This window comes from Coturnix japonica, chromosome W (assembly GCF_054131305.1).
Source record: "Coturnix japonica strain WE chromosome W, WE-NBRP24, whole genome shotgun sequence".
Taxonomy (NCBI): Eukaryota; Metazoa; Chordata; class Aves; order Galliformes; family Phasianidae; genus Coturnix; species Coturnix japonica.
This window is the reverse complement of record NC_140701.1, coordinates 13547161-13564758: the sequence shown is the minus strand read 5'-3', so window position 1 is coordinate 13564758 and position 17598 is coordinate 13547161. Positions and strand designations below refer to the sequence as shown.

Below are 17598 nucleotides of genomic sequence, written 5' to 3'. Positions count from 1 at the left end.
GTGATTTCCTCCTCATCATCAGTCTCTTCTTCATGCCTCTTGGTTTTTGCCTTTGCTTTTTTCGGTACTGCTCCATGCCCGGCACCTGGGTCTTCTGCTGCCCCCCCCTGTGCTTCTCCTTCTTTTCGTTCTAGACGCATGGACACCCGTTTCCATTTCTTGCCTTCCACAGGGGCAACTGATATTGCTACTGATGCCTCCTGTGACTGATCAGAATTAACTTGGGCTTGAATCTCAGATCGGAAACTCTCTCTCTCCAGAATAGTATGATACAAAGCACGGTATGCATAAGCCAAACCCCACATAAGGTTTACCTCCTTAGATCTCTGACCCAAATACTCACTTAATTTCTTAGGGTCCCTTAGGTGTTCAAGAGTGAAATCCCATGACACTGCGGGTCCCCATGCTTCTAAGACTTTTCCTAAACCTTTCCATATTCCCTGCCAGTCATCATTCTCTGGTTCTGGAGGAGACTTCCGCATAGAACGAATGCATAGGAACATATATGCATGCATTGATAGTGATAACATGAATGCAAGTATGAACCCTATCTCAGTTATTGAAAAGCGTGTGGAAATCTGAGAGTACAACCTAAATAGAAAGGGTTTTTTTAGCCTGTACAATGAATTAAACATGGTGGTGTTTGTAAAATTGCCTGTTCCATCTGGGATGCAAGTATTTGTAAAATTGCCTGTTCCATCTGGCCACATCTCGTAAAAGTACCAGGCAGGTGTCTCCATCAGTATCCACCTTATTAGGCTATATGTCTGCACAATTCCACAACACCAAATTATGGTGTTAATAGTTGACCAATACTTTAAGAAGATCATAATTGCTTTCAATCCCTTAAACAGAGCAACTGGGATGAAGAGTGGATTCATAGCTGGCAGGCTCTGTAAAAGTCAGAGCTAGCTAGCTTTGCTCTAAGGGAGAAAGAAATCCCTTTGTTTTCTACACAAAAGTTAGATAGCAGTGCTGAGAATGTGCAGCAGCCCTTAATGTTGACAATTTGTCTGGTATTTCAAGGTCACGTTCTCCGTGAGCAGCTACGGAAAGATAACACTCCCAACACTCCCGTAACGAAGCTCTTTAAGAGCAAAGAGAGAGTTGTTCTAAAAGCTAAAAAGCTCTATGCCCGCATTCTCCACCAAAAAATCTGTCACGGGTTACTTAGATTTACCTATGCCCGTGACAGGGGAAGCCACCCCACGCCCCCCCCCCCGGGGCCCGGAAAGGAGGGGGAAAAGGGGAGTGGGATAAAACAGCGACAATCTAAGGAGGAAAAACTTATTTTACTAAATATGATATCGAAATACAAGATAACACAATATAATATAATTAAGGCTAACAAATCGAACGAAACAGAGAGAGAGAGAGTCTCCGAAAACCGAGAGGCCTACTGTGAACTCTAGGCGACACGGCTGGAACGCTTCCCACTCTCCGAGAAGTTCGAGAGAAGAAGGAGGGCACTCCAGCCTGGGAACGAGATTATATAGAGTCCTGGTCCCGTGACTTATTGTTACTCCTGTTGTTCTCTGGGATATGTAGTCTTCTTCTGTGGACTGCACATTCAACAGAAGTATCCATACTTGACATGATGTTATGATGTGGAATACTGATAGCAAAATTACAAAATTACAAAACCATGACACTTGTATTTCGATATCATATTTAGTAAAATAAGCTTTTCCTCCTTAGATTGTCGCTGTTTTATCCCACTCCCCTTTTCCCCCTCCTTTCCGGGCCCCGGGGGGGGGGCCGTGGGGTGGCTTCCCCTGTCACGGGCATAGGTAAATCTAAGTAACCCGTGTCAGTTGGCGGGGGGGGGGGGGTGTATTTTGGGCTTAAAAACAAGGTTTGGGGGGCTTTTGGGGGGCTTCAATTCTGGTTTTTAATATGGGGGTGGAGGGTGGATTTTGGGCTTAAAAATGGCATTTTTGGGTCTTTTTTTGTGCTTCAAAAGGGATTATATAATAAATGGGTGGGGGGGCAGTGGATTTTGGGCTTAAAAACGTGGATTTGGGGGCTTTTTTGTGCTTAAAAACGGGGTTTTTTGGTCTTCAAACACCTTATGTAATACGGGGGGGGGGTCTTATTTTGGGCTTAAAAACAGCATTTTTGGGTCTTTTTTTGTGCTTCAAAAGGGGGTATATAATATAGCGGCGGGGGAGGGTGGGTTTTGGGCTTAAAAACGGGGATTTTAGGTCATTTTGGGCTAAAAAATGGGGTTTTTTGGTCTTCAAACACCCTATGTAATATGGGGGGGGGGGGGGGGGGATGGATTTTGGGCTTAAAAACAGCATTTTTGGGTCTTCTTTCGTGCTTCAAAAGGGGGTATATAATATAGGGGGTAGTGGATTTGGGGCTTAAAATGGGGGATTTTGGGTCATTTGGGGAGTGCTTTTGGGTTTTTTTTTTTGTAGGGTATTAGAGGTACAACACGATGAGGGCTGAGGGTGGATTTTGGGCTTAAAAACGGGAAAACGGGGCTTTGGGGTCTTTTTTGTGCTTCAAAATGGGTCATTTAATATGGGGAGGGAAGGTGGATTTTGGGCTTAAAAACAAGGATTTGGGGGCTTATTTTGAGCTTAAAAATGAGGTTTTTGGGGTCTTCAAACACCATATGTAATATGGGGGGGGGGTCTTATTTTGGGCTTAAAAATGGCATTTTTTGGTCTTTTTTTGTGCTTCAAAAGGGAAATAATATGGGGCGGGGGGGGGGGGGAGGGTGGATTTTGGGCTTAAAAACGTGGATTTTGGAGCAGGAGAGCAACGTGAAGGGCAATGACGGGTATGTGGGGCCAGACGCATAAGTGGGACCCATAAGTGGGGGGCTGGACCCGTAAGTGGGACCCATAAGTGGGGGGTTGGACCCGTATGTGGGGACCCCATAAGTGTGACCCCATAGGGGCCAATGGGGACCCCAGCCCCATAAGTGGGAACACAGCCCAATAAGTGTGACCCATAAGTGGGGGTCCAGACCCAAAGGAGCTGGAGCAAGAGAGCAACATGGAGGGCAACAATGGGTATGTGGGGCAAGACCCATAAGTGGTGCCCATAAGTTGGGGGGCTGGACCCATAAGAGGGACCCATAAGTGGGGGGCCAGACCCCATAAGTGAGACCACAGAGCCATAACTGCATCCCCAGCCCCATAAGTGGGGGTCCAGCCCCATAAGTGGGACCCATAAGTGGGGGGCTGGACCCATAAGTGGGGGGGGGGACCGAACCCATAAGTGGGGCCAGAGACCCATAAGTGGGATGGGACAGTGGGAGGGGGGGAGCTTGGACCCATAAGTATGATCCATAAGTGGGGGGCTGGACCCATAAGTGGGGCCCATAAGTGGTGGCAGTTCGAACCCATAAGCGGGACCCATAAGTTGGAGGGGAATCGGACCCATAAGTGGGGGGCTGGACCAATAAGTGGGACCCATAAGTGGTGGGAGATTGAACCCATAAGTGGGACCCATAAGTTGGGGGGGAATCAAACCCATAAGTGGGGGGCTGGACCCATAAGTGGGGCCACAGACCCATAAGTGGGGGGCTGGACCCATAAGTGAGACCTGAGACACATAAGTGGGACCCGTAAGTGGGAGGACAGACCCATAAGTGGGCCCACAGACCCATAAGTGGGGACCCAGACCCATAAGTGGGGACTCAGACCCATAAGTGGGGGGCTGGACCAATAAGTGGGACCCATTAGTGGTGGGAGATTGAACCCATAAGTGGGACCCATAAGTTGGGGGGGAATCAAACCCATAAGTGGGGGGCTGGACCCATAAGTGAGACCTGAGACACATAAGTGGGACCTGTAAGTGGGGGGACAGACCCATAAGTGGGACCACAGACCCATAAGTTGGGGCCCAGACCCATAAGTGGGGACTCAGACCCATAAGTGGGGGGCTGGGCCCATAAGTTGGGGAGCTGGACCCATAAGTGGGACCTAAAACCCCATAACTGTGTTCCTTAGTGTGACCCCAGCCCCATCAGTGGGGCTTCAGATCCATAACTGCATCTCCAGCCCCATAAGTGTGACCCCAATCCCATAGCTGTGAACACAGACCCATATGTGTGACCCATAAGTGGGACCCCAGCTGCGCTCGTGCATCCGGTGCCGTCCTGCGGCACCCAGTCTTTGTTACAAGCATTGGAACGAGGCACAGGCTCTGTCAGTCTCGTATCTGTGTTGTTGTACCTCAGCGGTGTCTCCCGGTAATAGGAGATGAGGTCGTAAAGGCTGTCAAATATTCGGTTATTAATGAGAAAGTACTTATGTGGCTGCTGGCATCCTGCCACCATTGGATGCGTCAGTGCTGCACCTCTCCATTGCTCCAGATGGACAGGACATAGTCCCCAATGAATGTCCCGCTCTCCCTAACAAGGAAGGAGCCATCGGGAGCCCTCATCACAGTGCAGTACGGCGTCATCAGCTGCTCAGCAATGTGCCGCCCACTGCGCCCTGCTCCCATCCTGCCATGGAACCATTCCTCCGTGAGATGCCAATTGATGTTGGGGTTCACCTCCCTCTGCACAGGTCGTCTTCCTTGTCTGCTCCAGGCTGGGATGTCATAGAGCGGGTTCCACGCGTAGGTTATGGGGGTGTCCGTGATTTGAAAATCTGCGGTCTGCTCCCTCTGCTCCTCTTCCACGATTTGGCTATCCGCTGTATGCTCTTCTGTATTCGTCATTTGCTCCTTGCTCATACATGAACCCATGGTTTCTTGCCACTCACTCCAAGCCGCCTCAGTTTTGGCGGGTCTTGCCAATGGTCTTTATAGTATCTGCTCACACCTATGCCAGGCGCACAAGCTAGACGTCCCGTGATCATGCCAAGAAGGTCTGTCTGGCAGGAATTGATACAGTCTTTTGGTTTTTCTCCCTCCTTGTCTGCTGAACTGTTTGCACCTCTGAAGGTCTCCTGCTAGTTCGGGCAGGAATGTCTTCATTTTCTCTCAATAATATACACATTTAGGGAACTAGGGTGGGGGACTTGGACGGACTTGTTGATGGAGCTTGGAAATTGTATGGAGGGGGAATTGTAGTGGGGGAGTTAGGAACGGTGGCAGCTGTACTGGAGCGGAACCTGAAGATCCCAAGATGAGTTTTACCTTCAGTGGTCTGAATGCAACGTGCACACAGCAGTGCAAAGGTATTTGTTTTCTGGCAGATATGGGTGCAACTCTGTCACGGGGTTCTCTCTAGAGCTCACTCCGGGACAGTGTGCACAAACCCAGGGCAGCAGGAACAAAAGCCCCCCCCCCTTTTCTCTCACGGCACGGTACGGTACGGCAAAGTGCGGCGTGGCCCGGCCCGGCCACGTGCGTTTCGGGAGAGGGGAAGGGAAGGGAGATTGCGATTAGGTCTAACAAAAAAAATGAGGGAGGAAAAAGGTGATCTGAGAACGAATGGCAGTTTAATAACCTAATAACACTAAACAACAACAAGAGAGTTTCAACAAAGAGAATACCAAGTCCCAAATCTCACCGATGGAGCTGTGGAAGGCAGGAAGCTCTGACCACGTTGTCTCCTCGCAGGGAGCCGGTCCAGCAACGCCGTCCCCTTCCTCACTTCCCTTCCGGTGCCCCACCCCACATGCCCATCAAGGCAGCCCACAGAAAAAAAAACTTGTCCCCTTTACTCCCATTATTAGCATGGTGTTCTGATGTGGAATACCAACACCAACCAAATTGCAAAACCATAACATTCCACCCCTTATTACACATCATCACATCATGCCTAACTTTTATCAACATATAAACAGAACAGTAGTTAACATGAATTACATATGTACATACAGATATATATATATATATATATATATATATATATATATATATACACACACATGGAATCACAGGCTGCACTCCCCCAGCATCAAATTTCCCTGTGGCACACACTGAACATCCCCATCCTTCTGCATCACCCACCAGGTGCACCCAGGTCCCTGTGCAAAGACAGTTCCACGGAGGGGCCTCCCCTTTCCAGAGGCTGGAAGGACCCAAACCGCTTTTCCCAACATATTCTTTACATGCACCACAGGAACCTTGTCTCCCTCCACGGTACGCAGGGAGTTGGCCTGTGTAGGGCCGTCTCGGTTGGCTGATCCTCGGGTGTTTACCAGCCAGGTGGCTTCTGCTAGATGTTTCTCCCAGTTCTTAAATGTTCCACCACCCATCGCTTTCAGCGTGGTTTTCAGCAAACCGTTGTGGCGCTCGATCTTACCAGCAGCTGGTGCGTGATAGGGGATGTGATAGATCCATTCAATGCCATGTTCTTTGGCCCAAGTGCTCACCAGTGAATTTTTGAAATGAGTCCCATTGTCTGATTCGATCCTCTCTGGGGTGCCATGTCGCCACAGGATTTGTGTCTCTAGGCCTAATATGGTGTTTCTGGCAGTGGCATGGGGTACTGCATATGTCTCAAGCCACCCGGTGGTTACCTCCACCATGGTGAGTACATAATGCTTACCATTACGAGTCTTTGGCAAGGTGATATAATCAATCTGCCATGCCTCCCCATATTTATACTTTTCCCATCGCCCTTCCCTCCAGAGAGGTCTCATCCTCTTGGCCTGTTTGATCATGGCACAGGTGTCACAATCATGGATGATCTGCGCAATAGCATCCATAGTTATGTCCACCCCTCGGTCTCTAGCCCACTTATGTGTTCCATCTCTGCCTTGATGGCCTGAGGTCTCATGGGCCCACCGAGCTAGGAATAACTCTCCCTTATTCTGCCAATCCAGGTCTATCTCAGCCACCTCAATTCTGGCAGCTCGATCTACCTGGTGGTTATTTTGTTGCTCCTCTGTTGCTCGACTCTTGGGCACGTGGGCATCTACGTGACGCACCTTTAGGACCATGTTCTTTATTCGGGCAGCAATGTTCTTCCATAGTTCAGCGGCCCAAATAGGTTTACCTTTCCGCTGCCAGTTGTTTTGCTCCCATTGCTGCAACCACCCCCATAAGGCATTGGCCACCATCCATGAGTCAGTATAGAGGTAAAGCACTGGCCATTTCTCCCGCTCAGCAATGTCTAGGGCCAGCTGGACAGCCTTTACCTCTGCAAATTGACTCGATTCTCCTCTTCCTTCCGTGGCCTCTGCAACTTGTCGTGTGGGGCTCCACACTGCAGCCTTCCATCTGCGATGTTTCCCAACAATGCGGCACGATCCATCAGTGAACAGGGCGAACTTCTTTTCGTTTTCCGGAAGTTCATTGTACGGGGGAGCCTCTTTGGCACGTGACACCTCTTCTGCTGGTGGTGCTTCAAACTTTTTACCTTCGGGCCAGTCCATGATCACTTCTAGGATCCCTGGATGGTTGAGGTTCCCCATCCGGGCCCGCTGTGTGATTAGTGCAACCCACTTACTCCATGTGGCATCTGTGGCATGGTGAGTGGAGGGAACCTGCCCTTTAAACATCCAATTCAGCACTGGAAGTCGAGGTGCCAAGAGAAGCTGTGTTTCAGTGCCAATTACCTCAGAGGCAGCCCGGACCCCTTCATATGCGGCTAGGATTTCCTTCTCAGTTGGAGTGTAGCCCTCTTCCGACCCCCTGTATGCTCTACTCCAGAATCCTAGGGGTCGGCCTCGGGTCTCATCTGAGGTTCTCTGCCACAAGCTCCAAGTGGGACCTTTCTCCCCAGCAGCCGTGTAAAGGATGTTCTTCACATCCTGTCCCATCCGTACTGGCCCCAGGGCCACAGCACGGGCTATCTCTTGCTTGATTTGCTCAAAGGCCTGCTGCTGTTCAGGGCCCCACGCGAAGCTATTCTTCTTTCGGGTCACCTGATAGAGGGGGCTCACAATGAGGCTATAATTTGGGATATGCATCCTCCAGAAGCCTACCACACCCAGGAAGGACTGTGTCTCTTTTTTGTCAGTGGGCGCAGACATTGCAGTAATTTTGTTGATCACATCAGTTGGGATGTGGCGACGCCCATCTTGCCATTTCACCCCAAGAAACTGGATTTCTTGGGCAGGGCCCTTCACTTTGTCTCGCTTAATAGCGAAACCAGCAGACAGGAGGATCTGGATTATCCGTTCTCCTTTTTTAAAAACCTCCGTCGCTGTATCACCCCACACAACGATATCATCTATATACTGCAGGTGCTCTGGAGCACCGCCCTGTTCCAATGTGGCTTGGATCAGCCCATGGCAGATGGTCGGGCTGTGTTTCCACCTCTGGGGCAAACGATTCCAAGTGTACTGAACACCCCTCCAAGTAAAGGCAAACTGTGGCCTACACTCTGTGGCCAAAGGGACAGAGAAAAATGCATTGGCAATATCAATGGTGGCATACCATTTTGCCTCTTTCGATTCCAGTTCATACTGGAGTTCCAACATGTCTGGCACTGCAGCACTCAATGGGGGTGTGACCTCATTAAGGCCACGATAGTCCACTGTCAGCCTCCATTCTCCACTGGCTTTGCGCACTGGCCATATGGGGCTATTGAAGGGTGAATGGGTCTTACTAATTACTCCCTGACTTTCTAGTTGTTGAATGAGCTTATGGATAGGGAGCAAGGAATCCCTGTTAGTACGGTACTGTCGTCTGTGTACTGTTCTCGTGGCAATTGGTACCCGTTGTTCTTCCACCCGTAGTAACCCCACAGCAGACGGGTCCTCTGATAGGCCAGGCAAATCAGACAGCTGCTTAATATTGTCTGTTTCTATAGCAGCTATTCCAAAAGCCCATCTGTATCCTTTGGGGTCCTTGAAATGTCCCCTTCTTAGGTAATCTATTCCAAGTATGCAAGGAGCCCCCTGGCCAGTCACTATACGATGTTTCTGCCAGTCTCTACCAGTGAGGCTTATCTCGGCCTCCAGTACAGACAGTTCCTGCGAACCCCCAGTCACCCCATGTATATGTATCCGTTCTGTCCCTTCGAAACCTGAGGGTATCAGAGTGCACTGTGCACCAGTATCCACCAGTGCTTTATATTTTTGTGGTTCGGATGTGCCAGGCCACCGAATCCACACAGTCCAATACACTCTATTATCCCTCTTCCCCCCCTGGCTGAGGGCAGGGCCCCTCTATTGGTTGTCTGAGGCGGTAGAGGCAACCTCAGTAGTGGCTGACCTCTTTTGTAATTTTCTTACCCGTGCTCGCAGTACAAAATTGGGTTCGTCATGCCACTTCTTCATATCCTCTCCATGGTCACGCAGGTACTTCCACATGGCACCACGTGACATAGGCTCACTGCGGTCCTCGGACAGGTGTGCGTTTGCGTCTGACAGCTGAGACTGCCACAGGTTCACTGTGGTTCCTTGCCGCAGACCAGCTCTTCTGCATGTTGTCCTGTCTTCTCTCCATTTGGTCCATTCTATCCACCATTTTACAGATGGCTGCGATGGTGGTACGGTGTGGCAGTAGTGAGTATTCGATATTTTGCAGTGAAAGGATGAGCTCAAAAATTTCAGGTCTCCTATCCAGCTCATCATACCTGTTAGAGTTCGTTAATAGTACACTGGAATACTTCCCTGGTGCTGACCGTATGAGTTTCTTGCATATTTCCGGAGTACCGCTCACCTTTTCTGGGTCATGGTAATCCTCTGGGTCCCCAGGGACAAACATGGGATCAAACAGCATTTCTGCCCCAGCCATTTCTCTCAGGTACTGGATACCTTCCTCACCTGTACTCCATTTTTCCAGTACAGGCTCCAAATCACTTTTGAGAAGACCGGTTGCCTTTACAGCTGATAGAATCCTCTCCCAGAGATTGGCGACTCCAACGAGACATCTGCTGATCCCTCTGTTACCTCGATCTGGTAACCTGGAAAGTCAAGTCCCTTTGTGAATGTGTATCGACGGCCCCGACCAAGTCACAGCTGCTTGTTACACCAATATGGTCAGCGGTAAAATGGCGTTTATTGGAATGTGAGGGTCCCTTATATAGGTATCCAGTTTCATCCTTATCTTTTTTACATATGCATGACCCAGCAGGGGAGGGCCTATCACGTTACATGCCGAGGGTCCGATTACGCCTAATACAACATCTCCCTCTCCCCATGCTTAACAAAACCATGCCCCGTTACAATGCAAGCGCCGATCCTAATCCTAATATATAAAAGTGTTAGTACTTATATAAATTTTTGTGGTGAGTTATTTAAAAAGTGACGTAAACATGCAGAGGTATGTGGTGCAGCGTGTAATAATGTTAGTGGTTCTGTATTTAGTATTTTCAAGGCATCTTGGGCTATATTATACAGTTCATCCTTCTGCGCAAAGCTTCTCATATATCTGCTGGAACTCCATTTTCTCATTCAAAGTCCTTGCACCTGTGCCTCTTGAGCCAGCAGCAGGAAATCTACTGCAGCTCTATTCTGTAAAACAGCATGCCTGAAAGAAAAGTACTCAGCTTTCGATTAGTTTTCTGTTTCTCCCAGACCGCCCTTTTGGGTGATCACTGCATCAGATTTTACTTTTCTCGATGGGATCCATAAAATTTTTCCTGATTCTCTGTCCTTTACTGCGGCATAACCTCTTCGTTCAAAATGATTGATTGCATAATGTGCTGTGCCAATACTTCTGCCTGTTGGGCTACCAGGATCCTACCTCTGTGACCCTCCCCCTCCCCAAGGACACGTATCTTGTCCTTCAGGAGACGGTTGGTCCTTTCCACAATGCTTGTCCCTGGGAATTCCCAGGGATGCCCGTCGAGTGAGATATTCCCCAATGCTCCTTGAGTAGATCTCGAGATGAAGCACGAGCCATTGTCTGTCTTGATGTGTCGCAGCACACCAAGGACCACGATGGCAGTGGCCCAGTGTCGCTGAGCTGCAGGGGACTTAAATGTTAACATAACCATCACTCAATCAAAACCTTCACTGGTAATACACTAAACAGAAGATTACATGTAACGTCATAATTTTTTGAGTTGACATATACACACTCATTCCAGCATTCATTTTAGACAATTCTATAAATGAAAATTTCTAAGCTAATGTATTATTACTAATCGACAACTATGAGGTGGCAAACCACCAAAAGGAGAGAGAAGGAACACAGTAGTGGTGGATGCGATAGGCAGTGCCTGCAGGGCGTCCCCTGCTTCAAAGTGCACTTTGCCTTTCTCACCCATCACAGATTCTCTCCTGTGCAGGTTTTTTTTTTTTTTTTTTTTTTTCACATGTACTCCATATATGCATGGCCAGTGCATGATACAGAGCCCAGGTGGAACACCTGCTCTTAAAAGATAACAAACCACTATATTAGATCTCTCTACAATACAAACTACTCAGAAAAGTTATTAACAGGTATAGTCACTTATTTCTATTGTTACTTGCTTCACCCTTAGCTTTCTTCTTTTTTCTTTTAATTGGTAAGCTTTTTCTTGTTGACCTACTCCTACTATAGTTACAAAAATCATCTATGGGTAGTATAGTAATTCTTGATGCAGTACAGAGTGAGATGCACCTGAAACTGTCAGAAAACAAATACCTTTGCACTGCTGTGTGCACATTGCATTCAGCCCACTACGGGCAAAACTCATCCTGGGATCTTCAGGACCTGCTCTAGTAAAGCTGCCACCGTTCCATCCAACTCCACCACAATTCCCCCTCCATACAATTTCAAGCTCCATCAACAAATTTGTCCAAGTCCCTACCCTAGTCCCCTAAATGTGTATATTATTGGGAGAAAATGAAGACATTCTTGCTCCGACTAGCAAGAGATACTTCTAATGTCTTGCTTTGTCCCCATTCGGAAGTAACGATTTGTTTACTTTCACAAGCGGCGGAGCCGAGGGGCAGGGGGGGAGTAAGCAGTGAGGGGGGGCAGCGCGGGGGTTTGCGTTCTCTTGCTGGCACTTAAACTTCTCTGGCTAGAGCAGATCACATTCAATATTTTAACTCACTGTTCTTCTGTAACCTTTTGCTGTTTTTTGTTTTTCACAATTCCACTACTCGTACCCTCAATTACACTTCCATGTAACATTAATAATTCCACTTCCATATAGCATTCATGTTTACACATCCCTATAACATTAACAGTTCCATATACCATTTGCATTTATACTTTCATATACCATAAACATTTAACAATCACAACGACAGTGACAATATGACAATAATCAATACAGTTTATCCTCAGCATTCTTCCTCTCCTCCAAGTTGTCAGCAGGAGTTTAACCGACTCCAACTCGGGCTGCCGTGGCTCGCTCGTCAGCTGGTCTTGTTTCTGCTTCAGAGGCTCCACTCGAGCCCGGGGCCCCCTGACCGGGCCCCCAATTAACGATAAAAAGGAATGCCTCCCTTATCTTTGACCAATCCGAGACTTGGTCGCTCTTGTTCTCCCCTCTCCCTCCCCCCAGGTAGAGCTGGACCAGTAGCCCACCCTCTTGGGGAAGGGTTATGATGATTAGGAACGCCTCTGCCTCCGCCCCCGCTGATGCGGATTGGCTTCCATCTTGGTTAGTCTTATCCACCCCGCCCCCCGGGGCGGAACCACACCCACAACACATCCCATCTCGAGGAAGGGACCCATCCTCCCGCCCCTGCTCACTCCCCTTCCCCACCCCCAAGGATGGGCGAAGGAACGCAGGTTGCTTTGGATACCGTGATGGGGCCTCCGAGGAAGGCTTCTGCTGGTCAAGAGATAAGGATGTGGAATGTGTGGAATGCTGCTGGACGGGGCCATCTGCTTGTTGTTCAGCCAGAGTGATGGGTGCGGTCGGGATGGCTCGCGCCACCTTGTCTTTGTCTTTCAAATCCTCACATCTGCAAGAGAAAAAGCCTCCCGACCCACATTCCGCCGTCCCAACCTGAGTTTCAGTCTTCCCCTCTTTCCGAGCCGTTTTCAATGCCCGTAGCACCAATGCCCACGTTTTGAGCTCAGAAGCTTTTTGCTCATTCATTGCGCGCTCAAAGAGCGAAAAAGTTAAAGAGTCCCACTTATTGTGATCCAAAATCACCCGAGGAGAGGAAAGCTCCCTCTCCTTTTCAAGACAACTGATGACGACTGCAATGTCCTTCTTAGAAGGCGTAGCTTTCCTACCATAGTAGGTTTTACAAAGTTGCAATACTACTCTAATGACGGAATACATTTACCCAGAGACCTGAAGTCTTCCTGGTCTTCTACGAACTATCGGCCGTAGGATAGGCGCAGCGCTGCATTCCCCTTTGCACCCCACCGAGAGTGCTTCCACGGGCTCGAACCGTGGATACCGCGTCCGTCAGCGCGGTTTTAGCCGTCGCACACTCACCTCCAGGACTTTGCCTCACACGGGGCACCATTTGTTACCTCGATCTGGTAACCTGGAAAGTCAAGTCCCTTTGTGAATGTGTATCGACGGCCCCGACCAAGTCACAGCTGCTTGTTACACCAATATGGTCAGCGGTAAAATGGCGTTTATTGGAATGTGAGGGTCCCTTATATAGGTATCCAGTTTCATCCTTATCTTTTTTACATATGCATGACCCAGCAGGGGAGGGCCTATCATGTTACATGCCGAGGGTCCGATTACGCCTAATACAACATCCCTCTATCAATAGATGAGTCTCGAGCGATGTTTCCTAATTGACGAGCCTCATCGCAGCTTAGAGACATGCAGGAGGCCCCATTGTCCCAACACCGGAGCAGCCAAGTGACAAGGCGTTCACCTGGGAGTCGGGCAAACTCCTTTCTCGCACTTTGGATTTCTGTAATTTTCAGAGGTTTACGAGTAGAGGAAGCAGTGACTTTTCCCTCATCATCACTATCTTCTCCGCGTCTGTTAGTCTTCTGAGTTGCCTTTCTCGGTGGTTTTGGGGAGGGTCCCTCACCAGGATCTTCCTCTACTTCCTCCATCCGTTCCAGACGTGAGGACACACGTTCCCATCTCTGGCCTTCCACTGGGGCGACTGACACTGATGCTGGTGCTTCCTGTGGTCGGCTGGGATTAACTTGTTGCCTTCCCCTTAGGGTTTGGATCTCATTCTCGAGACTCTCTATCTTTTTCATAAGCCATTCGATCTGAGATCCCCCTGATCTCCCACACTCACTCAGGGGTTCTATTAATTTCCCAGGGTCCCTCTGGTGTTCAGGGGTGAGATTACCTGATACTGGGGGTCCCGATGCTTCTGGCCCTTTTCCTGAGTCTCTCTGCACTATTCTTTGCAAGTCTCTCTGCAATTTATAGTAAACTATTACAATTAGAGAGACTAACAACACAGTATTCCAATTGACACCCCAGTCATACTTAAGGAATTCAGAGCATTCGTGAGCCAGTTCAAGCACGGTGCCTGTGATGTTCATTAGTCTGGAAAGGAGCCAGGCAGATATCTCTAACCCTGCCAGCCATCGGCTTAATAAATCTACCCCTACCCCCAACATCAGGAAGTCCTTAAGCCAGGACCACAGGAACCTAGGGACTATCAATCCTACATACAGGGCTGCTGAAAAAAACCTCCTAATTACTGCCCAAAACATTGCCCTGAGCTCTGCCCGCATCCTCCACCAAAAATGTCACGGGGTTCTCTCTAGAGCTCACTCCGGGACAGTGTGCACAAACCCAGGGCAGCAGGAACAAAAGCCCCCCCCCCTTTTCTCTCACGGCACGGTACGGTACGGCAAAGTGCGGCGTGGCCCGGCCCGGCCACGTGCGTTTCGGGAGAGGGGAAGGGAAGGGAGATTGCGATTAGGTCTAACAAAAAAAATGAGGGAGGAAAAAGGTGATCTGAGAACGAATGGCAGTTTAATAACCTAATAACACTAAACAACAAGAGAGTTTCAACAAAGAGAATACCAAGTCCCAAATCTCACCGATGGAGCTGTGGAAGGCAGGAAGCTCTGACCACGTTGTCTCCTCGCAGGGAGCCGGTCCAGCAACGCCGTCCCCTTCCTCACTTCCCTTCCGGTGCTCCACCCCACATGCCCATCAAGGCAGCCCACAGAAAAAAAAACTTGTCCCCTTTACTCCCATTATTAGCATGGTGTTCTGATGTGGAATACCAACACCAACCAAATTGCAAAACCATAACAAACTCACTCTGTACTGCATCAAGAATTACTACCTATAGATGATTTTTGTAAATGTAGTAGTAGGTCAACAAGAAAATTCTTACAAATTAAATAAAAAAAGAAGGGAGCTAAGGGTAAAGCAAGTAACAATGAGAATATGTGACTATAGCTGTAAATAACTTTTTCTGAGTAGTTTGTATTGTAGGGAGATCTAATATAGTGTTATGTTCTATTTTAAGAGCAGGTGTTCCACCTGGGTTCTGTATCATGCACTGGCCATGCATATATGGAGCACATGTGAAAAAAACCTTGCAATCTCTAGCAAGAATTAAAACAGGAGAGAATCTGTGATGGGTGAGAAAGGCAAAGTGCACTTTGAAGCAGGGGATGCCCTGCTGGCACTGCCTATCACATCTACCACTATTGTATTCCTTCTCTCTCCTTTTGATGGTTTGTCACCTCATAGTTGTCGATAAGTAATAATACATTAGCGTAGAAATTTCCATTTATAGAATTGTCTAAAATGAATGCTGGAATGAGTGTGTATATGTCAACTCAAAAAATTATGACCTTACATGTAACCTTATGTTTAGTGCGTTATCAGTCAAGGTTTTGATTGAGTGATGATGATTATGTTAACATTTAACTACCCTGCAGCTCAGCAACACTGGGCCACTGCCATCGCGGTCCTTGGTGTGCCGTGACACATCAAGACAGACAATGGTTCGTGCTTCATCTCGCGATCTACTCAAGAATGGCTCGAGCATTGAGGAATATCTCACTTGATTGGCATCCCTGGGAATTCCCAGGGACAAGCAATTGTGGAGAGGGCCAACTGTCTCCTGAAGGACAACATATGTGTCCTTGGGGAGGGGGAGGGTCACAGAGGTAGGATCCCGGTGGCCCAGCAGGCGGAAGTATTGGCACAGCACATTATGCAATCAATCATTTTGAACGAAGAGGTTATGCCACAGTAAAGGATAGTGAATCAGGAAAAATTTATGGGTCCCTTCGAGAAAAATAAAACCTGATATAGTGATCACCCAAAAGGGCGGTCTGGGAGAAATGGAAAACTAATTGAAAGTTGAGTACTTTTCTTTCAGGCATACTGTTTTACAGAATAGAGCTGCAGTAGATTTCCTGCTGCTGGCTCAAGGGTATGGGTGCAAGGACTTTGAAGGGTTGCTTACAACGTATAATGGAATGAGTGTTTAATGAGAAAAGGGAGTTCCAGCATATATACAAGAAGCTTTGAGCAGAAGGATGAACTGGATAATATGACCAAAGATGCCTTGGACATACTGATTAGAACACCACTAACATTGTTAGACATTGCACCACTTATCTCTGCATGCTTTGCAATCTGTATACCTCACATTATAGATAATCTGTGACAAAGTTTAAATTATATAAGGACTAATACTTCTATATATTAGGATTAGGATCGGCGCTTGCATTGTAATGGGGCATGGTTTTGTTAAGCATGGGGAGGGGGAGATGTTGTATTAGGCGTGCATGAACACTCAGGATGTAACGCGATAGGCCCTCCCCTGCTCGGTTATGCATATGTAGAAGGGGTTATGCATATGTAGAAGGGGTGTAGACGAAGTAGATAGCGGCTTATTTAAACCGCTAACACGCATAATAAAACGCCATTTAGCTATTCACCATGTTGTTGGTGTGAACGTGTAGTTAAATGGGCCCCGGCTGGACCAGGTCGGATTCGCGGAGGCTTAATGCTAGAATCCTGACGTGAAATGAACCACAAGTAACATGTGGGGGACCGCAATGTCATGGGATTTCACTCTTGAACACCTGTGGGATCCCAAAAAACTAAGCCAGTATTTGAGTCAGGGATGGTGCAGCCTAGATAGGTCTAAGGGGGTACTACTTATTTGGAGCTTGGCTTGTGCTTACCATGCTCTATATAACACTATTCTGGAAAGAGAGTTTCCAAGATAAGGTTCAAGCCAAAAAGGGAAATCCCCAAGTCAATTCTGATCAGTCACAGGAGGCACCAGTAACAATATCAGTTGCCCCTGTGGAAGGCAAGAAATGGAAATGGATGTCCTCAAGTTTAGAATGGAAAAAAAGAAGCAAAGGAGGAGGCAGCAGAAGATCCAGGTGATGGGTCTGGATCAGCACCAAGAAAAGCAAAAGGAAAAGTTAAGAGGCATGAAGAAGAGAGTGATGAGGAGGAAATCTCTATTACTATTTGTTGACCCCTGAAGATGACTGAAATCCAAGGCACAAGAAAGAGTTTACACGGCGCCAGAACAAATCTCTTGTTACCTGGTTGCTTCGCTATTGGGACAGCTGGGCTGGTAGCTTGTTTCTAGATGGTAACAAAGCTCGTTAACTTGGAGGCATTTTCAGAGACCAACTATTGACAGAGGGATGAACAGATGTATGGATGGTGCTGCCACCATCTGGGAGCAAATGTCAGTGGCTGTGTGGGCAAAGCTTCCCTTCAAAGACATTCTGAAGCCTCTGATGAAGAAGTGGGATACAATTGAAAAAGGCATCCAGTACTTGAGGGAAATAGCTGTGGTGGAAATGCTGTATAACCTTAATTTTGATCCTAGCAACCTTTGCCAAGAACATGATCCTTAGAGAGTGAGGATGACATATGACAGAAACTCACCAAAACAATACCAG

General features: G+C 48.0%; 2 protein-coding genes across 2 annotated transcripts in view; one reads left to right on the top strand and one right to left on the bottom strand.

The window, feature by feature from the left end:
* LOC146754534 (uncharacterized) overlaps window positions 1-17598 on the top strand; it is a 329845-nt gene that overhangs the window by 86254 nt on the left and 225993 nt on the right. The window lies entirely within an intron of this gene.
* Window positions 9847-17598, bottom strand: part of LOC146754532 (uncharacterized) — a 336576-nt gene continuing 328824 nt past the window's right edge. The window contains exon 3 of the mRNA XM_085527663.1: window positions 9847-13242. The gene's annotated coding sequence lies outside the window, so the exon portion shown is untranslated. The remainder of the gene's footprint in view (window positions 13243-17598) is intronic.